This window comes from Diabrotica undecimpunctata, chromosome 2 (assembly GCF_040954645.1).
Source record: "Diabrotica undecimpunctata isolate CICGRU chromosome 2, icDiaUnde3, whole genome shotgun sequence".
Taxonomy (NCBI): domain Eukaryota; kingdom Metazoa; phylum Arthropoda; class Insecta; order Coleoptera; family Chrysomelidae; genus Diabrotica; species Diabrotica undecimpunctata.
The window spans coordinates 48,091,874-48,112,009 of record NC_092804.1 but is presented as its reverse complement, the minus strand read 5'-3'; the positions used below and the strand labels follow the sequence as shown (position 1 = coordinate 48,112,009).

The 20,136-nt window shown below is 30.8% G+C and overlaps 1 protein-coding gene across 4 annotated transcripts in view; it reads left to right on the top strand.

Annotated features, from left to right (window-relative positions):
- Nucleotides 1-2,549: 2,549 nt before the first annotated feature.
- Nucleotides 2,550-20,136, top strand: part of LOC140434504 (very long chain fatty acid elongase 7-like) — a 354,979-nt gene continuing 337,392 nt past the window's right edge. For all 4 annotated transcript variants that reach the window (XM_072522821.1, XM_072522819.1, XM_072522820.1 and 1 more), the window contains exon 1: nt 2,550-2,742. The gene's annotated coding sequence lies outside the window, so the exon portion shown is untranslated. The remainder of the gene's footprint in view (nt 2,743-20,136) is intronic.

The following is a 20,136-nucleotide window of genomic DNA, read 5'->3' as shown; positions in this document are numbered from 1 at the left end:
GCCATGATTCGGCAGGAGAGGAGAAACATATTTATACCACGAGGCCTCTCAGGTCTCCAAATTCTGCTTTATCGTATTCACACGAAGTAGGAGAGGAAATGGGCATAAAAATAAACTCAAACAAAACCAAATTTTTATTGTTTAGTCGTGACCCACATCCCGATGCAAAGCTTCAATTAAACGGAGTCCAAGTTGAGAAAGTCCACAAAATGACATATTTGGGAACTGTGATAACGGACCAACTAGATCCAGACATAGAAATAAAACGTAGAATAGCAATGACTAAAACTACTTTAATGAAAATAAAGTCATTGATTTGCAATAATCATCTCAGTTTTGAACTAAGACAAAGAATGGTTAAGTGTTATATTTGGTTCGTACTTTTGTATAGTGCAGAAGTGTGGACGCTAAGAGTATCGATCATGAACAAAATTAAAGCATTGGAAATGTGGGTTCATAGACGAATGCTGAAGATACCTTGGACAGCAAGGAAAACTAATGAAGAAGTACTAAGGAGCGTCAACAAAGATAGAGAACTACTAAAGACCGTTAAACATCAAAAAATGTTTTATGTGGGACATATAGTTAGGGGAAGTCGATAAAAAATATTAGAACTCATTCTTAAAGGTAAAATAGAGGGCCATAGAGGTGTAGGAAGAAAACAAGTTTCTTGGTTAAAATAAAAACGGGTGTGGCAGTCCAGTGGGACTGCCGGTAGAAGTTATACTTCTATACAGACTACTTTATTAAATGGGCCCGTTTTCTGTGAATTTCAGTCATAATTTGAAATATCAACAAAGAAAGGTCGGCAGTGTTCTAGATAACTAACCCCTGCTAAAATCCTGATAGCTTTCTTTTGCAGTCTAAAAATTTGAAGTGCATTTGTCGAATTGCCACATATGATTAATCCATAGTTTAGGTAAGAGTGAAAAAAAGAAAAATATGTCTAATGCACTTGATAGCTTTTTCTTTAGTTGTGAGATATGAGCCGACCAGTTTAGTCGATTATCTATGGTTATTTTAAATAGTTTAAGTCTCTTTGTTATTTTGATCATTATGTAAATTACTTGCAGATATAACCAAATTTTTCGTTTTATCGGAGTTAAGTTTTAGTTTGTTTGCATGAAACTATGTACTAGATTTAGTAGAAACTTCCTAATAAGACATTTTTAAATCATTATTTTTCCTGATATAACATACATATTTCGTATCATCTGCGAATTGTACGAATTTGTACGGAGATATGAATTTAGGCAAATCTTTGACATAAATAATAAACAAAAGAGGTCCTAAGACCTAACCTTGTGGGACTCCATATTTTACAAATAGAAAATTGGAGAGATGACCTTTAGACACTACCACCTGGTATCTGCCACATATTTAAGAAGTTATAAGGTTAAGAGAGATAACTTTGATTCCATAGTAATTTAATTTGTGGGGCAAAATGTCTAGTGAAACGCAGTCAAAAGCCTTCGACAAGTCGCAAATAGAAATTGCTATGCGATTGCCGTATTCAAGCCCCTCAATCACCTCGCTCACAACATTAAATACCGCGTTCATAGTAGAACGAGCACTTCTCTAAATTCATATTGTGAGTTGCTAAAGTAATTTGACTCAAAATTGGAATAAAATTGTTGTTTGATAACCTATTCAATCACTTTTCCAAAAATAGAAACAATGCTTATTGGTCTGTAATTGTCAGTTTTTAAGGAATTATTTTTTTTGTAGATAGGTAGTACTTTTGAATATTTTATAGTACTTCCGGAAATACTTCAGTTTATTTGGAAGGACCTGTTCGGAGAAGGATAATTTCTATAATTGAAGAGGACATCGGCATTAATAGTGGGAAGAGATGTAATTATATTTTCTGCAATTGTAGTAAAAAATTGATTTATGTGCAGGTAAATCAGGTTGTACCGAATTGGAGCTTGTATTGTTTTTACCGAACTTCACTATTTTCCAGCAGTGTCTAGGTTTAATATTTTAACTAGTAATAAAATCACAGTAAGCTAACTTTTTACCATTTTGTAATTGGCGATTATATTCAAATTTTTGTTGTTTATATACTTTGAACAAATCGGGATCCTTAGTGCCATCTGCAATGTGTTTAATAAGAGAAAGATTAAATCTCTTAGAGCTTAATTCATTATTAAACTAATGCATGGTTGTTTTTTCAGCAATTTGACGTACTTTTTTAAGTTTATTTATTTTTATTTAAGTTTATATTAAGTTGTTAATATTAATTTTTGATTATCAGACCATATCTCATTGTCGAAGTCGGAATCACATTTAAAAATTCTAAGATTTGGCAATTATTACAACGTTTCGTTACTCTCGCTCCCTATTTAACTTTTTATTTTTTTTTAAATTCATTGAAAGTATTTAACAAGATCGTATAAAAGGAAGGAAACAAAAGTAATTCAGAATCTAGACACACATACTTAATATTATTTGTTGACTATGAAACCACGTGTAGTTTAGGTTAGGTCAAGTAAATCACCTGCAAGGTGGGGACAATTTATAAAAGTAAATTTGTTCGATCAATCTAAAGCTTATTCTTTTACGGATACGCTGTTCGTCTGTACCGTTTTGCTACGCTTTACATTTGGAAGGATACCCACAAGTAGTTGAGGTAATTCACTTTCATTTTTTGCGGATCGCGCCACAAGGTAAAAACTGTTAAAACGTGAATGATCTTTTTGTGATTTTTGTGACTGTGATACTATATTCGTAGGATAAAAGGTAAGTGATGCTTTTGGTTAGTGTTTTCTTATGCAGCTTTTAGTGCAAATATTTTTTGAAAATTGCATATAATTTCAGAAATTTATAGATATTTTATGATTTTTGATTTTAAATATAATTGAAAAATTCATTCGTCATAATTAAAACTACAAAAAAAATATTTTTTGATTTTTGATTATTTAATATAATTATTTTCTTCATCTTTGGCGACTATGACTAAAGAATACGTTAATTAAGGGTGTTTTTTTAAATTCGTTTTTATTAAGTATTGGGGTATAATCTTTGCTTTGTTCACGATCTACTTTTGTCTTCATTCTAGCATTGTTACCATTTTTCTAATAGCTAAACCCATTATCAGTTTAATAAATTTTATTTAAAAAAAGGATACACATTTTTAAAAAATTTCCTGTTGTGTGTTTCCTATTTCTCCTTTTTTCTTTTATCTCTTAAGTTTTTGATATGTTTTAAACCTGTTTTAAAATCTCTTATTTTTATGGAGTTTTTTTACTTGTTATCATGTTTCTTAGTTATTAGATATTTTACATTTCTATGCAGCTGTTTCTTTGTGATTTCTTATTCTCTGCCGTCTCCCTTCACAAGTTGATGTGTATTGTGTGATTTTCATTTTAGCCATTTTAACCTTTGAGCATTTATATGTCTGAAAATCTTTTCTGCATTAATCTCTTTATTTATCTCGTTGTTAATTAGTCATCTAAACTCTCCGTCTTGGATTTTTTTTTAATCCAAGAATTCTTCTGAAGATCTTCCATTCTATAATCCTTAGCTTCTCATGTTCTCTATTTGTCAGGCACATTGTCTCTGCTGCGTATATTAGGCCAGGCCTGATTGCTGTTTTATATATTTTCATTTTGGTGTTTTTACTGATATGCCTGTCTTTTAGTAGCTTTTGGTATTTCCAATATGCTTTATTGCCCGCTTTCACCTATTCAGTTATCTGTTTATTCTTTTTATTATCCATGTTACATTTTTTCCTTAACAATAATTAACATATACTTCGTATTTTATTGGTTTATTTTTCGTCCCCTAATTTTCGAATCTTCTATCAGAGTCATTAGTGCGTATTCTAAGCTTTTTTGTCTCTTACAGCTACTACCATGTAGTCAGCATATCCTACAATTTGTGTGGACCTTTATAGGATCATACTTATATTGTTGATTCCAGTTTTTTAGTTGCTCCACTTATTCCTATGTTTAAAAGTATCATTAGACAGGCTGTTTTTTACTTTTTTTACTCTTACCACTATATTGATATTTTATGTATTTCCCTCGTCTGTTATAGCTTCTGCTACAGAATTACACATTATCGTTTTCACTAATATAATCAGTTTTGTTAGCATATTTATGTTTTGTATTTCGAGTAAGACTTGGTACCTATTTAAACAGTCAAAGGCTTGCTGGAAATGTATAAGTAGCAGTTTTAAATTTATGTCAGATTCATAGATTTTTTTTTCAATCAGTTGTGTTAATAGGTTTAAGGCCTCTATGGACTCTATGCCTATTCTGTTTGTCAGTAGCATGATTCTTCTATAGTTACTGGTATCCCTTAGATCTTCTTTTTAACATATTGTTATTATAAGACCTTCTCCGCTCTATAGATATACGTATGTTTCGAATTTCGTATATTTTTTATTAGTTCTTAAACCCGATGCATCAATTCTTCTACTCAATTTTATATTAATTAATTGTTGATTTCATCTGTTGCTGCTGCTTTTCCTGATTTTAAATTTCACTATTTATCTTGTCTATATTTCCCCAATATTGCTGCTTTTTTTAATTTTGTACAAGTTAGTGAAATGCTTATTGCTCTTTCATTGTTTGTTCATATATTCGTGTAGCTTTTTGTTGTATTTGTTATTTGCTTTTGGTTCTTCCATCGAATCTTTAATCCATTTTTATTTCTTCTTTTTATATAGTTTTGCTGCTTCTTGTTTTTTTCTTTTGTGTACATTTAGTTTTTCATCTGTTACGTTTTTTATCCATGTCATCCATGCTTGTTTTTTTTATGTTTTTTGCTTTGCATTCTTCATCAAACCACACTTTTGATTCTTTATTTTGCCTTTGTCTTATTATTTTCCCTGCTGCCATCTATTATGATTGTTTTGATGTTGTTTTACTCAATTTCTATATCTTCAATCTCGACTGTTTACAGCTCTTTATGCTCTTAAAATTGATAAAATATAATTGCATAGAGATTTTATTATATAATCTTTAATAATTAACATAACATAAAACATAACCCAATACTGTATTTCTTTCCAAAGTATATAGTCAACCCTACATATTTCATTTAAAATCAGCTTTATCAGAAGGATTTTTTTCTGCTTACAATCTACACCTCATTCAAATTCGACGTGCAGTAAAAGTAAACAAAACCAGGCTATGCTACGTAAGACTCCATAGGCGTGCGGTTTTGCTTTCATATTTCCTATTTCTTATCAAATTAATAAAACAGTATGTACAATTAAAGATTTGTTTACTATGAACAATGAAGATAAAATATGCAATGTTAGTATTATTTTCAAGGAAATTCAAAATTAGCTTCACTACTGTAAAATAAAAAGAAACTTATGGTTTGACAAAAATAATAAAGCAGTAATTGCAACGTTGTTTTGACACTTAAACGATCGAAATCGAAACATCAAATACACTTATTTTTTAAAGAAAATTGTGTGTTAGTTCGCATCAAAAGTAGTAACTTATTATTATGTTTTCAGTTTTTATTTGAAAAACAATAAAACTCACGTGATCCAGATTACAAATGTTACCAGAAATTGAAATCTCATTTTACATAAATTTCGTAAATTTGAATACAGATATACCTTAACTTAAAATGTTTTCATAAACGAAAATTTTGTGTTAAAAAAAAATAAGGTATTGCACTTGGAGAAGTGCCGCCAGAAGTAAAAACTTCTTAAATTGCGTTGAAATTATGAGTATCAATATCTAAAAGCTTCCGGTTTAAACGGGGCTGCCAGTCATGAACTGAGCTCTTAATCGCACCCCATTCGTTTTTAAGGAAAACGAAGTTTTTTAAGTTTTACGAAAACCGTATGCCAAATTTTGATTTATTGACTAAGAAGGCTTCTGGCTGAGTACAAAATAAACAACTGATCGAATCCTATCACGCGATATAGAAAATGAAAGGGAAGGATATAACGAATATATTAAGATAGAAAATCAATTACATATCTTAATAGATTCGTTATATCGTCCCTTTTCATTTGCTATGTCGCATGTTAGGATTCGATCAGTTGTTTATTTTGAACTCAGCCAGAGGCATTCCTTAAGTCAATAAATCAAAATTTTTCTATAGTAAATTTATTTTCATTCATAGTGCCCTATGATATCTCGTACGTTACTATACGTTCTATATAATCAAGATCCTGTGTAGTGCCATTTTGGTAGTCGCCATGTTTTTTTCGCCTTAATATATTCGTTATATATTCCCCGTTTAATAAATATCGACAACCGAGTTAAAGAAAGCGGATATTCAAGATTTTTCTGACCTTTGCATAGGTTTTTGCTTTGAAATTTCGTTTTCCTTAAACCAACGAATGGAGTGCCATTAAGAACTCAGTTCACGAGTGGCAACTCCGTTTCAACCTTAAATATTACGTTTAATTTTAAAACATTTTTACAAATTTAATGTAATTGTATTTTAATTCCGTGCATTACAATAACGGATTCACATTATTATGTTGTTGGAAAACCTGATTCTAACATGTTTATTCAGTTATTTTCAGTTCTGTTATTTCTGTGAACAAAAAATTTATATGAATAAATTCAAGTACGTAAATCCAGCACGCTCTAGGTAAGACATTAAAGACCCAGGTAGCAGTGACCCAACTAAGTTAAATTAAATCCTTTCGCGTACAATGACTATGTATTTCATAATACAGGAAAATATAGGTTTATACATCGTTAAAATCATGATGTGGGAGTGTCCCTCGTAACATTCATACTGTTGACGGTTTATTTATACTTACTGCAGCTCTATCTTATATTTAGTGTAGAAATGTTTAGAAAGGTTTTCGAAGCCCCGCCCAGACGTCAAACTCGGGACTCGAAAAACAAAACGAACTGTTTGAAAACACGCCAGTCTTTAGTAAAGTTTGTGAAAAGTTGCTATTTTGTTTTATTGGACACGAGTTTGTGTTTTGTTTTTATTTTGTCCGTTTGGTGGGAAACCGCCATTAGATATTACATTTAATTTTAAAACAATTTTTACATATTTAATTTAATTTTATTAATTCAATGCATTACAATAACGAATTCGCATATTATATTGTTGGAAAACCTCATTCTAACATTTATTAATTTAATTTTATCTTTGTTATTCTTCTGATCATAAAATATAAATGATAACATTTATTATAAATATAAATGAATAAATTCAAGCACTATAATTCCCTGACGCACGCCCTGGTTAAAATATTATCACTAGAACGACAGTGGTCCAACTAAGTTATAGCAATTCTTCCGCGTACAAGGACTACTAAATGATATGGTATGTTGTAAATACTTGAGTTTCGTATACAATGTCTATTTATATAGTTTATGAGGTGGATATTATGTACGTTTATACATTGTAAATCGTGATTTGGGAGTGCTCCTCGTAATATTCATAATGTTGATAACGTGTATTGGTTTGTTTACTATTACTGCATCTTTAAGTTAAATTTGGTGTAATATAAGTTAAGCAGTGTTAGTATTGGACTAACGATATCATTTTTATTAAAAGTAATAAATCTTTCTTAAAAATACAGACCGCAAACACACAAAACAGTTTAAATTCTTCTGAGGCTGATATTTTAGAGAGTACCGTATTAGGTTGAGTAGTATACGAGACGTTGCTATTTATATTTCTGGTCTAACAATGAAAACTATTCTAAATATATAAATATATAAAACAAGTCAATATACTTTTGCACGCTTTAAAACCAATTTTCGAAACACTTTTTTCACTCAGATTGAGGTAACTCTAAAATATGGGTTTTGAACGCTTCAACCGCTTCTTTGGACGTCGAAAATCGTTGACCACGCAATTTATTTTTAATGTGTAGAAATAAAAAAAGTTATTAGGTCCAAATTAAGACTGTATGGTGTATAACCATTTATACCAAAACAACTTTTATTAGATTTGGTTTATCTTGAGACATCGATACGGTCTATTGATTGTTTGTTTTGGGCTCATATGTATAGATCCATGTTTCATCACCTATATAGATAATATACACAGCAGTTAATTACATATTACATTAAAAGTAATAAATCTTTCTTAAAAATACAGACCGCAAACACACAAAACAGTTTAAATTCTTCTGAGGCTGATATTTTAGAGAGTACCGTATTAGGTTGAGTAGTATACGAGACGTTGCTATTTATATTTCTGGTCTAACAATGAAAACTATTCTAAATATATAAATATATAAAACAAGTCAATATACTTTTGCACGCTTTAAAACCAATTTTCGAAACACTTTTTTCACTCAGATTGAGGTAACTCTAAAATATGGGTTTTGAACGCTTCAACCGCTTCTTTGGACGTCGAAAATCGTTGACCACGCAATTTATTTTTAATGTGTAGAAATAAAAAAAGTTATTAGGTCCAAATTAAGACTGTATGGTGTATAACCATTTATACCAAAACAACTTTTATTAGATTTGGTTTATCTTGAGACATCGATACGGTCTATTGATTGTTTGTTTTGGGCTCATATGTATAGATCCATGTTTCATCACCTATATAGATAATATACACAGCAGTTAATGCCTCGCTATCCCATTTCTTCAACATTTCTTTGCACCAAATATCACTAGCCTCTTTTTGACCTTTTGTTAGATTATATGGGATCCAACGCGAACAAATCTTTTTTATAACCAAATGATCATGCAATATCTTATTGGTTCTTATCATACTAATACCCAAGGATGCCCTAATCTCACGGTATGCCAAATGACGATCTTGTTCTATCAGTTAACATACAGCATCAATCGTTTCTGGTATAACAGCTGATTTTGAGCGACCTTCACGAAATTCGACCTATATAGAGCGCCGACTACGACTGAATTCATTGTACTAATTTTATACGGTGCTAAAGGACGGTGCTTAATCTCTGTATAACGACTTAAAATTATCGATGCCTTTTTGTCTTGATAATCGCCTTCGAAAGTTAAAATAAATTATTGCACGAAAAGTTCCTGATGCAATTATAATTTTCAAATTATGCACTAGTTATAGTGTATTGTTATTCTATGTAGTAGAAGTAAAAATAGATAAAAAGTTAGTTTAAAAAAACTTACAATGAAGTAACAATTTCCTTTTGTAAAATGATGTAAAATTTTATAATTAAATTTTTTTAAAAATTATCTTAAATGGATTTATACATTTTCAGAACGTTTTTTGATCCTATCAGATTATAATCAGTAAAAAACGTCTATATAGTATTTGGACTTAGCCACATCGCGAGGTAAGATGACCCTTAAATTACATAATTTGAGAAACAAATTATATAATTTATTATGTTACATATATATATATATATATATATATATATATATATATATATAAATATAATATATTACATAATTTAAGTAATATAAATATTATATTTATATTACTCAAATTATGTAATTTAAGGGTCATCTGACCTCATTATGTGGCTGGTTGTAAATACTTTATGGACTTTTTCATTGATGATGATCTGATAGAATCGGAAACGTTCTGAAAATTTATAAATCCATTTGGATAATTTTAAAAAAATTCAATAATAAAATTTTATACCATTTTATAAAAGGAAGTTTTTTGTGTTTTTTTTAAATTGTTTCCAACGGAAATCAGGTTTTATATTATTATTATTTTATATAATTATCTTTTATTGATTTCCTATTTTATATCACAACGTTTACTGAATAATTTTTGTTGTTAGATTCTTAACTAATACTTATCTGTAAGATTTTTTTTTACTTATGTTTATTAAATTTTATTACGAACGAAACATTTACTATGGATTTTAATATAAAACTCTAAACACATCATTCAACTGCTTCTAGATTGGCAACTCGGATTATTTTCTCGGTTACTTTGCACAACTGGGAGACCAGAACGTCTCCCTCTCTTTCTTATACAAGTTTGCAGGTATTTTAATCGATTTAGATGCACTGCTCTGCATTTAGGTATATTGCAAATACAACTTAGTCATGGTTGTTCATGTGCATATCATATTAGCTTTTCTAAAATTCTTAAAACATTCGTATAAGTTTGGCCTTCATAAACAATCTTAAAATCGACTAATGATTAAATATATTAATGGTAACCACTGAGTTTTTTTAGGGTTTTATTAAACTGTTCTTATTTAGAATTTTTGAGATTTTTTAGCTTTACATTTATGAATATTACACTCTTTTAATATTTTGCATATTATGCAAAATAATAAAAGCCAACTAACTGAAAAAAACATTGAATAATACCAATTATTCTCATAACAGAGCCAAATGAGTATCACTTTAAAACAAAAAGAAATAAAAAATTACACGAGCTTTTAAAATAAACGTTTATTTACCTAATAAATGGACACTTATTTTAAATACTGAAGTTAAAACCTAAAATATCTTATTCTGGAACAAAAGAAATAACACCAATTTGTTAAGATGGAAGCACAATATCCAGAGACAATAAATGATTGGCTGATGATTTGTGGACCTAATTTTCTCTCCCTATCTCCCTGTCTGTCCCTCCCTCTTGCCATCCCTCTTAATGGAGGATGGTTCGCGTTCTGCATATATGAGCCAATAATGGAAAATTGCTATTTGGCTAAATAAGTGCATCTTGTTTGTGTCACTCTATATTGAAATTTTCTCTTCATTCCTCTATATTTTGCCATCTTCGTTTGACTTCTTCCCAGTTCAATATATTTCTCGCTTGTTCTCTTGTTGTGGTTCTTAGCCAGCTTTTATCTGGCTGTTTTTCTTCTTCCTATTACTTTAGGTGGGTATTTGAGTGCCATAGCCTTCCTGGCTGTTAGGTTGGTCATTCCCTAGTGTATGCCTATTCCATTTCCATACAGACTATTTACTTATTATTCTGTATATAGAATAGATTGTAAACATAGAATGTAACAATAAAAAATGCTCATTGTTACCTTCTATTGTTTTTTTTTTCGTAGTTCCGAATTTGATTTTTCTCAGGATTTTTATATTTAAAATATAGTTTTAGGATTCTTCTTGGTGATAAGTCTCTTAATAAATGCTTGCAATATATTTGTGGTTGTCTCTTTATATTTTCAAGTCTCTGCCATACAGGAGAATACTCTTAATGCAACTGGTCAATATTTTAATTCAATTTGATTTCGAAATATTGCATTTTTATTTGAGAATTTATTTTTGCTTTGTATTTATTTTTAGACTTATTATTAATCTCTTCAAATATACCGCTTTCAAAATTATCCAATGAAAACTTAACTTCTTTTAAAGTGAAAAGACTCTAATTAGAAACCATGTCAACTCCTTGTGCTTGTCATCAAATAGATAAAAGATAACAAGATGGGGAACATTATTGGAAGCCGCTTTTTTTAATTCAGACTATTTCGTAGATTTAAAAAATATAATTGATGTATTAACGGATAAAAGTTCCTAATCTCTGCTGGATTGCTAAACAAATTTTAAAAACAACGTTTTTCAGCAGCAACTTTCATCCATTAAATAAATTTTAGTTTGCTTAAAAAACTATTACTCAATTAAAATCATCAAAGTTGTCCTTGGTAGAAAGCATAGTCTTAATAAAAGAAATTAGATCAGGTTGTCATAAATATATTGTTTTCTAACTATTAAAATAATCATTAATTAAGATACTATTATTAAAAATACGTTTTCATTGACAGTATGCATATTTTACTAAAAAAATGCATAATATTTTCTAAAATAAATATTTTTGAGTAAATTAGTGCAATTTATGCGCATATTTTTCACTTTTTTTTGCATATTTGCCTATATTGCAAGTCTATTTATACTCTATTGGACAGCTGTCCAATGAAAACTGGAAGTTCCTAACTGGTTATGTCCATTCCATCTATAATGACTTTGCTATTATTGAAAACTTTTACCATGATCCAGTCAACAAAGATTAGAAAAAAGATCTTCCTTGCTTAACGTCGCTGTTTGTAGATATTTGTTCGGACATTTCTCCTGTATGTTCTAGTCTAGCTCTGTATCGCTTATAGAATGAACTAATTGGGTTGATATACTTCGTCGGTAGTCCAGAGTTTTTCAGAATCTTTTTTATTTGTTATCTATATATACGGTGAATGGAACATTATATTTACGTACGTTTTCCATTAGCTGCCTAATTTTACGATAATTTTTACAGTTTCAGATACTTTCGATAGAGGATCGTTTTTTATGAGAGACTATTTGGTTACTTGTTAGTTTTTTGTCTAGTTACTATTGCTATACATAATATAGTTCTTCTTTTTCTTCTTCTTCTTGTTTTTATGTAGACATGACATGTCTTTATTTCAATGTACCTCCAGTAAGTTGTCGTCCCATCGTTTCCGTGGTCTTCCTACTGATCGTCTTACTAGTGCGGAATCGTCTTTTGTCGTCTTTACTACTCTATTTGTTGTCACTCGGCTTATACGATCGTTTCGTTCTACTCTACTATTTCTTACCCAATCCTTGAGTGTTTTACCATAAATTTTTTTAAGTGTTTTATCTCTGCTGTGTCTAACATCCTTTTTGTCCTCTCTATGTATTGATGTTTTTTAAGTAATATACATACATAATCAGAATTTGGTGTTTATTGAGAGTAAACTAAATATAAGACCAAATACTTACCATGTCGGGAAGGTATTCTGAGGTTTTTTCCTGGGTTTTCCTCATGATTTACTATGGAATCACCAACAGGAGAATTTTACTGTCATCAGAATACGTGGTTGTCTTTTTAAAGACGAATCACATGTTATGATTTTTCTGACGGATATTCTCAAGTTGATTTATGTAATCGAATGAACTATTTTACAATAAAGTCGTCCCAGGAACGCAACTTAGTAATATTGGCAATATCATTTTAAAGTCATCTACTGTAAAATATATAATATGTCTAAATTGTCAATATAAATGATTCCGATCAAATTAAATTATTAGACGAATTTTTTTCACAAAGTAACAAAAAACTGAAACGTCAATAAACTTATCTTACTTTTCAATTGTGGCTTATTCCCATTAAAATAGTAATTTCTTTACGATACCACAGGAAAAATAGCTTCAGAACAATTTACTTAAATTGAGATTTAATTTTCGTTTTTTTTTTAATTGGAATTACCCTACTGCCTGAAATATATTTTTAGTTAAGGTATAAATCTTACTGTCTAAAATAGTAATTACAAAAGTTACCTTTGCATAAACTACTCAGATCTTTTTATTGCAAACAAAACATTGAACTTCCGTACTGTTTTCAGACAATAATTTTACTTTTCTGATATTCTTCTGCTAAAATCTACCACCTATCTTCAATAAAGTAAGTTACGGCATCTAATACTTGCAATAAATGTCTTCAAACAGACCGAAAATGAACCACTGTAATGACAAGCAGACTTTAGCATTATGTCAGATTATCACTAATAAGAGTTACTTGTTTTGAAATAACAATTTTGCCGCGTAAAATATACGTGCATTGTATTTCTCTTTTATGTTAATATTTAATTTCTTTTACTTACGAAGTTTGAGTAAACTGTGCAGAGACCATAAACCAAGGTAACAACATAAAAATACCAAAATCCCATTTTTTGGAGTTACTTGTTTTATTAATTAGGCCGACGATAATCTCTTAATTTTTTTTAATTTGTATTTTTCAATCGATTTCGGATCTGGAAGTTGAAACATTAAATAAAAAATTTTAAATAACTTTTATTTTTATTTTATATATCAGCTCCAATAAATATAATAATTAAAAACATTTTACATATTCATAAAAGTGACTAAATTATATTTTATGATTTAGGATATAAATAGATTTTTAAATGAAACATAACCGGACTTTCCATATCGCATCCTAGACATAGTATTTATTTGTCAATTATTTAAGTCAATATTTCTTTTGTAATCAGATTTATTAACATTTCTGCCACAATATACCATGACTTAGCAAGACAGGACTTACGTAATATTGTTTAAAAAAGGCAACATTCAAGACCTATTGACGTATATGTGACAGGCAACTTCTTCGAATGCTATGGAGAGTGTTAAAGTACGTTCTCACCTGTATATATATATATATATATATATATATATATATATATATATATATATATGTTATATATATATATATATATATATATATACAGGGTGAGTTTTTAGTACGACATCGGTCGATAATTCCATTGTGGTACAAGATATCCAAAACACTTATTTAGAAAAAATGTAGGCAATGATATTCTCCATACTTGGAAAATATGTGGAATTGTACAGAGAGATTATTAACTACGTAGTATAGCAAACATACAATTTTTTAAAAGAAACACACTATATATTTTTCATATTTATATTTCTCTCATAATTCTTGTTCTTATAATATTGGGCTTTGCATTGCTGTACAGAGTATTTAATTAATTTATTACCATTTTTATTTCGAAATCCCTATGAAATCAACACAATGAAATCATTGACTAAAATTTGTATACAGGGTGAACTACAAAACGAAATTACGATTTTCTTAATTTTTAAAGAGATCGCCCTGTATTTTATTTTTTAGAAATATTGTATTTATGATACTCTATTATTTATATATAGCATTTCCTATACCTAAACTTATCATTTTCCGAGATATTTTTAGTTTTCTTCAAATTTCGGGAATATATTCAATTTTTGTAAGTAGAAATAAGTATTGAGTATTGAGTGATAATGTAACAAAATTATTTTTATTCAATAAGTAAGTAACAAAAAATATAAACCATATTAATATGTAATGAACGTAACAATTAATGTGATATTAAGGAAATAAATCTAAAGTAAATGTTCAAAATGTCCACCTTCAACGTCTATACAAGTTTGTAACCGATATTCAAATGACCGAGCCACATTTCTTAACATTTGTAAGTCAATTTTATCTCTTAGTTTCTCCTATTATATTTTTCATATCATATGGCGTTGTTGGACGCTTCTGGTATACAAAGTCTTTTATATAGTCCCATATGAAAAACTCAATTTTGGAGAATTCCGGTGATCGCTATGGCCAAACGGTCCTCCTCAGCATATCCAACTATCAGGAAAGATATTATTTAGATGATTGTGAATAGGATCAGTGTGGTGAACTGGAGCACCGTCGTGTAAAAACCACATTCGTTGTCGAATATTAAGCGGTACATTTTGCAGTAGTATTGGCAAAGGATTATTTAGAAAATCCAGATATATGGCATTATTCACACGACCGTCAAAAAATGTGGGCCAATCATTACATATCATAATCGCCAACAATACCACCCCAAACATATATAGACTGCCTAGTTAGACTATAGATGTTAGCAAAATAGGGATTGCTTGATCCATAGTAATTTGTTTAATGCTCCAAAAAACACAATATCGGAAAAAAATCGGTCTCTTTGCAGTTACTGATGAGACCATTGGCAAAAGGCTAATCTGCGTTGATAATCATCGACTCTTAATTCTTGAGGTAACTGAATACGGTAAGGATGCAGTTTATGTTTACGAAGGATTTTTGCCGACGAAGTTTGACTAATGTCATGTTGACGTGAAATTTCACGAGTGCTGATGTGGAGATCTAGAGTAATAGTTATCAGTACTTCATATTTTTTTTCTTCACTTAGAACAGTTGTTTTTCATACACAAATCTCATTTTTTTCATATACAACTGACTCAGTGCCAACAAGACGAGCCATTAACTTTTTGTTTCAGAAAAATTCATTTTTAACAATAAAGACAAGCCACATTGACCGATTAAAAAGGAAATAATATGAAAACTGTCATTTTCAAAGCCTACCGTTTACGGTTTAATAATATGAAAACTGTCATTTTTTCAAAGCCTACTATTTTACCTCTGTAACTGACACAAATGGCCTTTCACTTATTAATAACTGCGCGTCACAATCGGCAGTTGCCTTCAATCTTTCCCTGGATGATTAGTTGAGGGATTGCGTATTTTTTCCTCTCAGAATATGGCCGAGGTATCCAATTTTTCGTACCTTGATCAAATTAAGTAGTTCTCTCTCAGTATTTGCCTTTCTTAAGACTTCCTCGTTTCTCACCCTATTAGCCCATGGTATGCGGAATATTCTTCGCAACGTCCACATTTCGAAGGCCTGTTATTAATTGAAGGTACTCTTAACGTCCATATTTGCATGCCGTATAACAATGTGGACCATACATAGCATTTAACCATCCTGTAGCGGAGATTGAAGGAAAGATTGCGGTTACATAGTAGCGGTTTAAATTTGATAAAAGCTTGTCTTGCTTGTTCGGTACGGCATTTTATTTCTTGTTGAGGATCCCATTGGTCATTCATCATCATTTCCAAGTATTTAAATGTTTTCACTTGATCGATTGGAGCATTATCTACTTGCAATTGTATTCTTAAAAGTGCGTTTTTTCTTATTGCCATATATTTAGTTTTCCAGCATTTATCGTCAAGCCATATATTTTTCCTACGGAGTTTATTTTATTTAACATCAACTGCATATCATGTTCATTGTCTGTTATTATCGCGGTGTCGTCGGCGTAACGAATGTTATTTATCGGGAACCCGTTTACCTTTATTCCACACTCAGAGCCTTCCAGTGCCCCTGCAAAAATGTTCTTCACATAGAGATTGAAGAGCATAGGAGACAAAATACAACCCTGTCGTACCCCTCTTAAAATTTCAAATTCTTCTGTGTTGGTTGATTTGTTTAGTCTCACTGGTGCTTTTTGATTCCAATAGAGAATCTGGATAACTCTTATATCTTTCTCGTCAATGTTAGCGTTGCATCTTTATCATAGCGTCATGTTTTACGGTGTCAAACGCTTTTTCATAATCAAGAAATGTTATGACTATATCCTTTCGTTGATCCATGCAGTTTTGTGCAAGCGTATTCAAGCAGAAAGTTGCTTCACGTGTACCCAGTCCGCTCTTGACACCAAATTGTTCGCTTAGATCTTCCAGCTTTCTGAACATTCCTGTGTGAAGGATGCGAAGAAACACCTTAAGCAAATGGCTCATTAAACTTATCAGTCTGTGGTCTTTGCATTTTGTCGCTCTTTGTGATTTAGGGATCATTATAAAGGTTGAATAAAGCCAATCCGTTGGAATGTGGCCGGTGTTATATATGCATTGAAAATTGTTACCAGCATGTTAATATTATCATCTTCCAACAGTTTTATGGCTTCCTTAGTAATTTTATCCAGTCCAGGGGCCTTGCCTAGTTTGGCTACTTTTATAGCGTACTCCAACTCGGCGCGAATAATGGAAGGGCCGGATAAATTTTCGGTCTATTATCCGAAAAGAGAGACGAAGCATAGTTTGCCCAGATTTTAGCTAGTTCTTCCTGGTTATGAACGTAGTTTCCTTGATCATTCTTCAGGCGAGTCTCATGGTGTTTCTTGTATATACTCGAAATTTCTTTGACCTTTTTATGTAGTCCAAAGCTGTCTCCCTTTTCTTGTAGTGATTCCAATTCTTCACAACGTTCTTTCATTCAGCTTTCCTTTGCGTTTTTAATTCTTGCCGTTATCGTACGTTAGATTTCCTTGTATTTCTGTTGATTCTGATGTATTTTGTACTGTCTGCGTTGCTCCATTAGATCAAGTATCTCTTCCATCATCCACTCGTTTTTGTGATTTCTTTTTATTTTACTTGCGACTATTTCGTCAGCCTCGACTATAGCTATTTTTATTTTCTCACAGGTTTCCTCTATGCAATTTACTTGTATGTTTCTCAAGTTCTCGTTAATGTGCTTACTGTATGTACATCTAAGTTCTTCATCTCTCATTGTTATTATATTGTTATATTATGTTATTAGGTTTATAACGATTTATAATAAATTTACTTCTTTATCTTATAATAATTACATAATAGTAATTTTCTGTTGTAATTCGTTTCATACAACTCATAAGTTATATTTGTCTTAAAAAATTATTTTTCTTTATAAGCATTTCCTCTTAGAGTATCAACAAATAATTTATCATCACATCATTTTAATTTTATACTGCTGCTCAAGATAGTGATCTGGTGTTGACTGTATACCAATGACAACATTTTCTTTGCCATCATTATTTAATTTGACCAGGTTTATCTCCAATATATAAAGCACGTTTTCCTTGGGGTATTAGTTCCAATAGTTTGTTTTTCCTATTTTTCATAACATAGCCGAAATTATTTCAGTGGTAACCAGACATAAACAAAAAATGATGCAATTAGTTGTTAACCTTCTTAGAGGACGTTACAAAATATAACTGTAGGTGTAAGCTATTGTGAACTATGAACTGCAACAGAACTGCAAATTAATACTGTGTAATTTAACAGCCAAAAGTTGACTATCTTCTTTCGGCAGTAATCTTGTAAACGAAATAATGATTTCGGGAAAGAAGTTGTCAATAGAGAGAGGAAACAAAAACGACACTCGTGCCATATCGGTGGTACACATTTTAAAATTGTTTGGATATGTTTTGCCGATTTTGGATGCTCCATGTCTATTTATAGTTAAAACTGATAGTTATTGTTGACAAACAACTATTTATCAAAAGCTGAATGATTTAAAAAGAGATTTGTCAAAAAGGAGGAAGAAAAAGGAGTTTTATACCTTTTGTATTGCTAAATAGTGTGCGTGTATTTATTTAAAATATGAATTATTTGAAAATCATAATATACCTATCACAATACGCTGCCCCACCGAATTAACCAGCCACGTGATATTTTAAAGTTTTCCTCTTTTAGTTTTGTTGAGTTGCCCTGTATAATAATTAAATATATTTATAAAATACAAGTTGCCTTTATCCATCCGTTTTTTTTTTTCAATTTTGTCATTTTTTGTGTCTGAAAAGAAAGTTTTTGTTAAGGTGATCTTGATAAATCGAATATTTCTTATAAAATAATGCTTGTTCAATTAATTGTATTTCTTTTTAGTCTATTGTAAGCTGATTTTTATGGAAAGACGTTTTTAAGACGTTAAAAGTGTTTTAATAACAAATTATAATTTAAGATGAGGCCAGATCAAGTAGCGTAAGGTGTTGCTTTGCAAAATATTGGGATTTCCATTCCGTATGTTGAAGGAATACTTGGCGTTTTGCTAAGTACAATATCCGATACTTTACAAAGATTTCGAGAAACTGATTGTTACTCAAAAATACCTAAACAAAAAAGACCAAGGGCAAGAAACGCCATGGAAGAGCGGTTTCTTAGACTGTTAGTGCTCCTAGAGCGGACAGTTACTGCTACAGCTTTGACTATGGCACTGGCGGATGTTTATGGTACCATAGTTTCACATGATACCTTAAGATTAAAATCCGCAGATACAGTAACATTAAGCGAACATAATTTATCATCTTATGTATCTACTACAGGTCCTTTATTGGGCGCAGCTCATCAAAGACAAAGCTTTAAACTATTTCGTGCTCATGAAGGTTGGGATATGGATCATTGGAGAAACGTTCTATTTACTGACCAGTCTCGTTTTACGAGATATTCCCCTGATGGTCGCTAAAAAGTGTGAAGAAGGCCTAGATCACGCTATGTCCAATGTTGCTTCTCTCTTAGAGTACAATTCGAGGGTGGAGGTACAAGGGTATGGCACTGCATTTCTTTGGAAGCACATACAGGTCTTGTTATGTTAGGAAGAGGTGGCCTTAATGCTTCTTCCTCGTCTTCTTCTTCTTTTTCTTTTTCTTCTTCTTCATCTTTAGAAGCAATTATGCTTGATCATTGGCAAATTAATACCTCTATGGAAGGTTGTCACTCCATCTTTTACGCTGTCGTCCTATACTTCTTCTGTCGATTGTTGACTTCTCATGCTATTTTAATGACACTGGTCTCCCCATTCTGCTTATGTGTTTATTTCATTCTTTTTATTATTTTGTGTCCATTCATTTATACACTGTACGTTACATTTTCTTCTAATGTCTTCACTTCTCTTTTGATCTCTTAGCCTATTTCCTGTAATTCTCCTCAGTCCTTTCATCTCTGCCGTTACCAGTAGTCTTTGTGTTGTGGCGGTATCAGGTCTTGTTTCTAAGGCATATGCCATTATTGTTCTTACACTGGCTTTATAAATTCTTGACTTAGTGTTAATGTGTCTGTTTCGCCATAGTGTTATTAAGGCTTTCTGCCAGTCTATTTACTTTTTAGTTTATGGTACTTGGTATGCATTTTGTTGGCATGCATAAGCAAAATTAT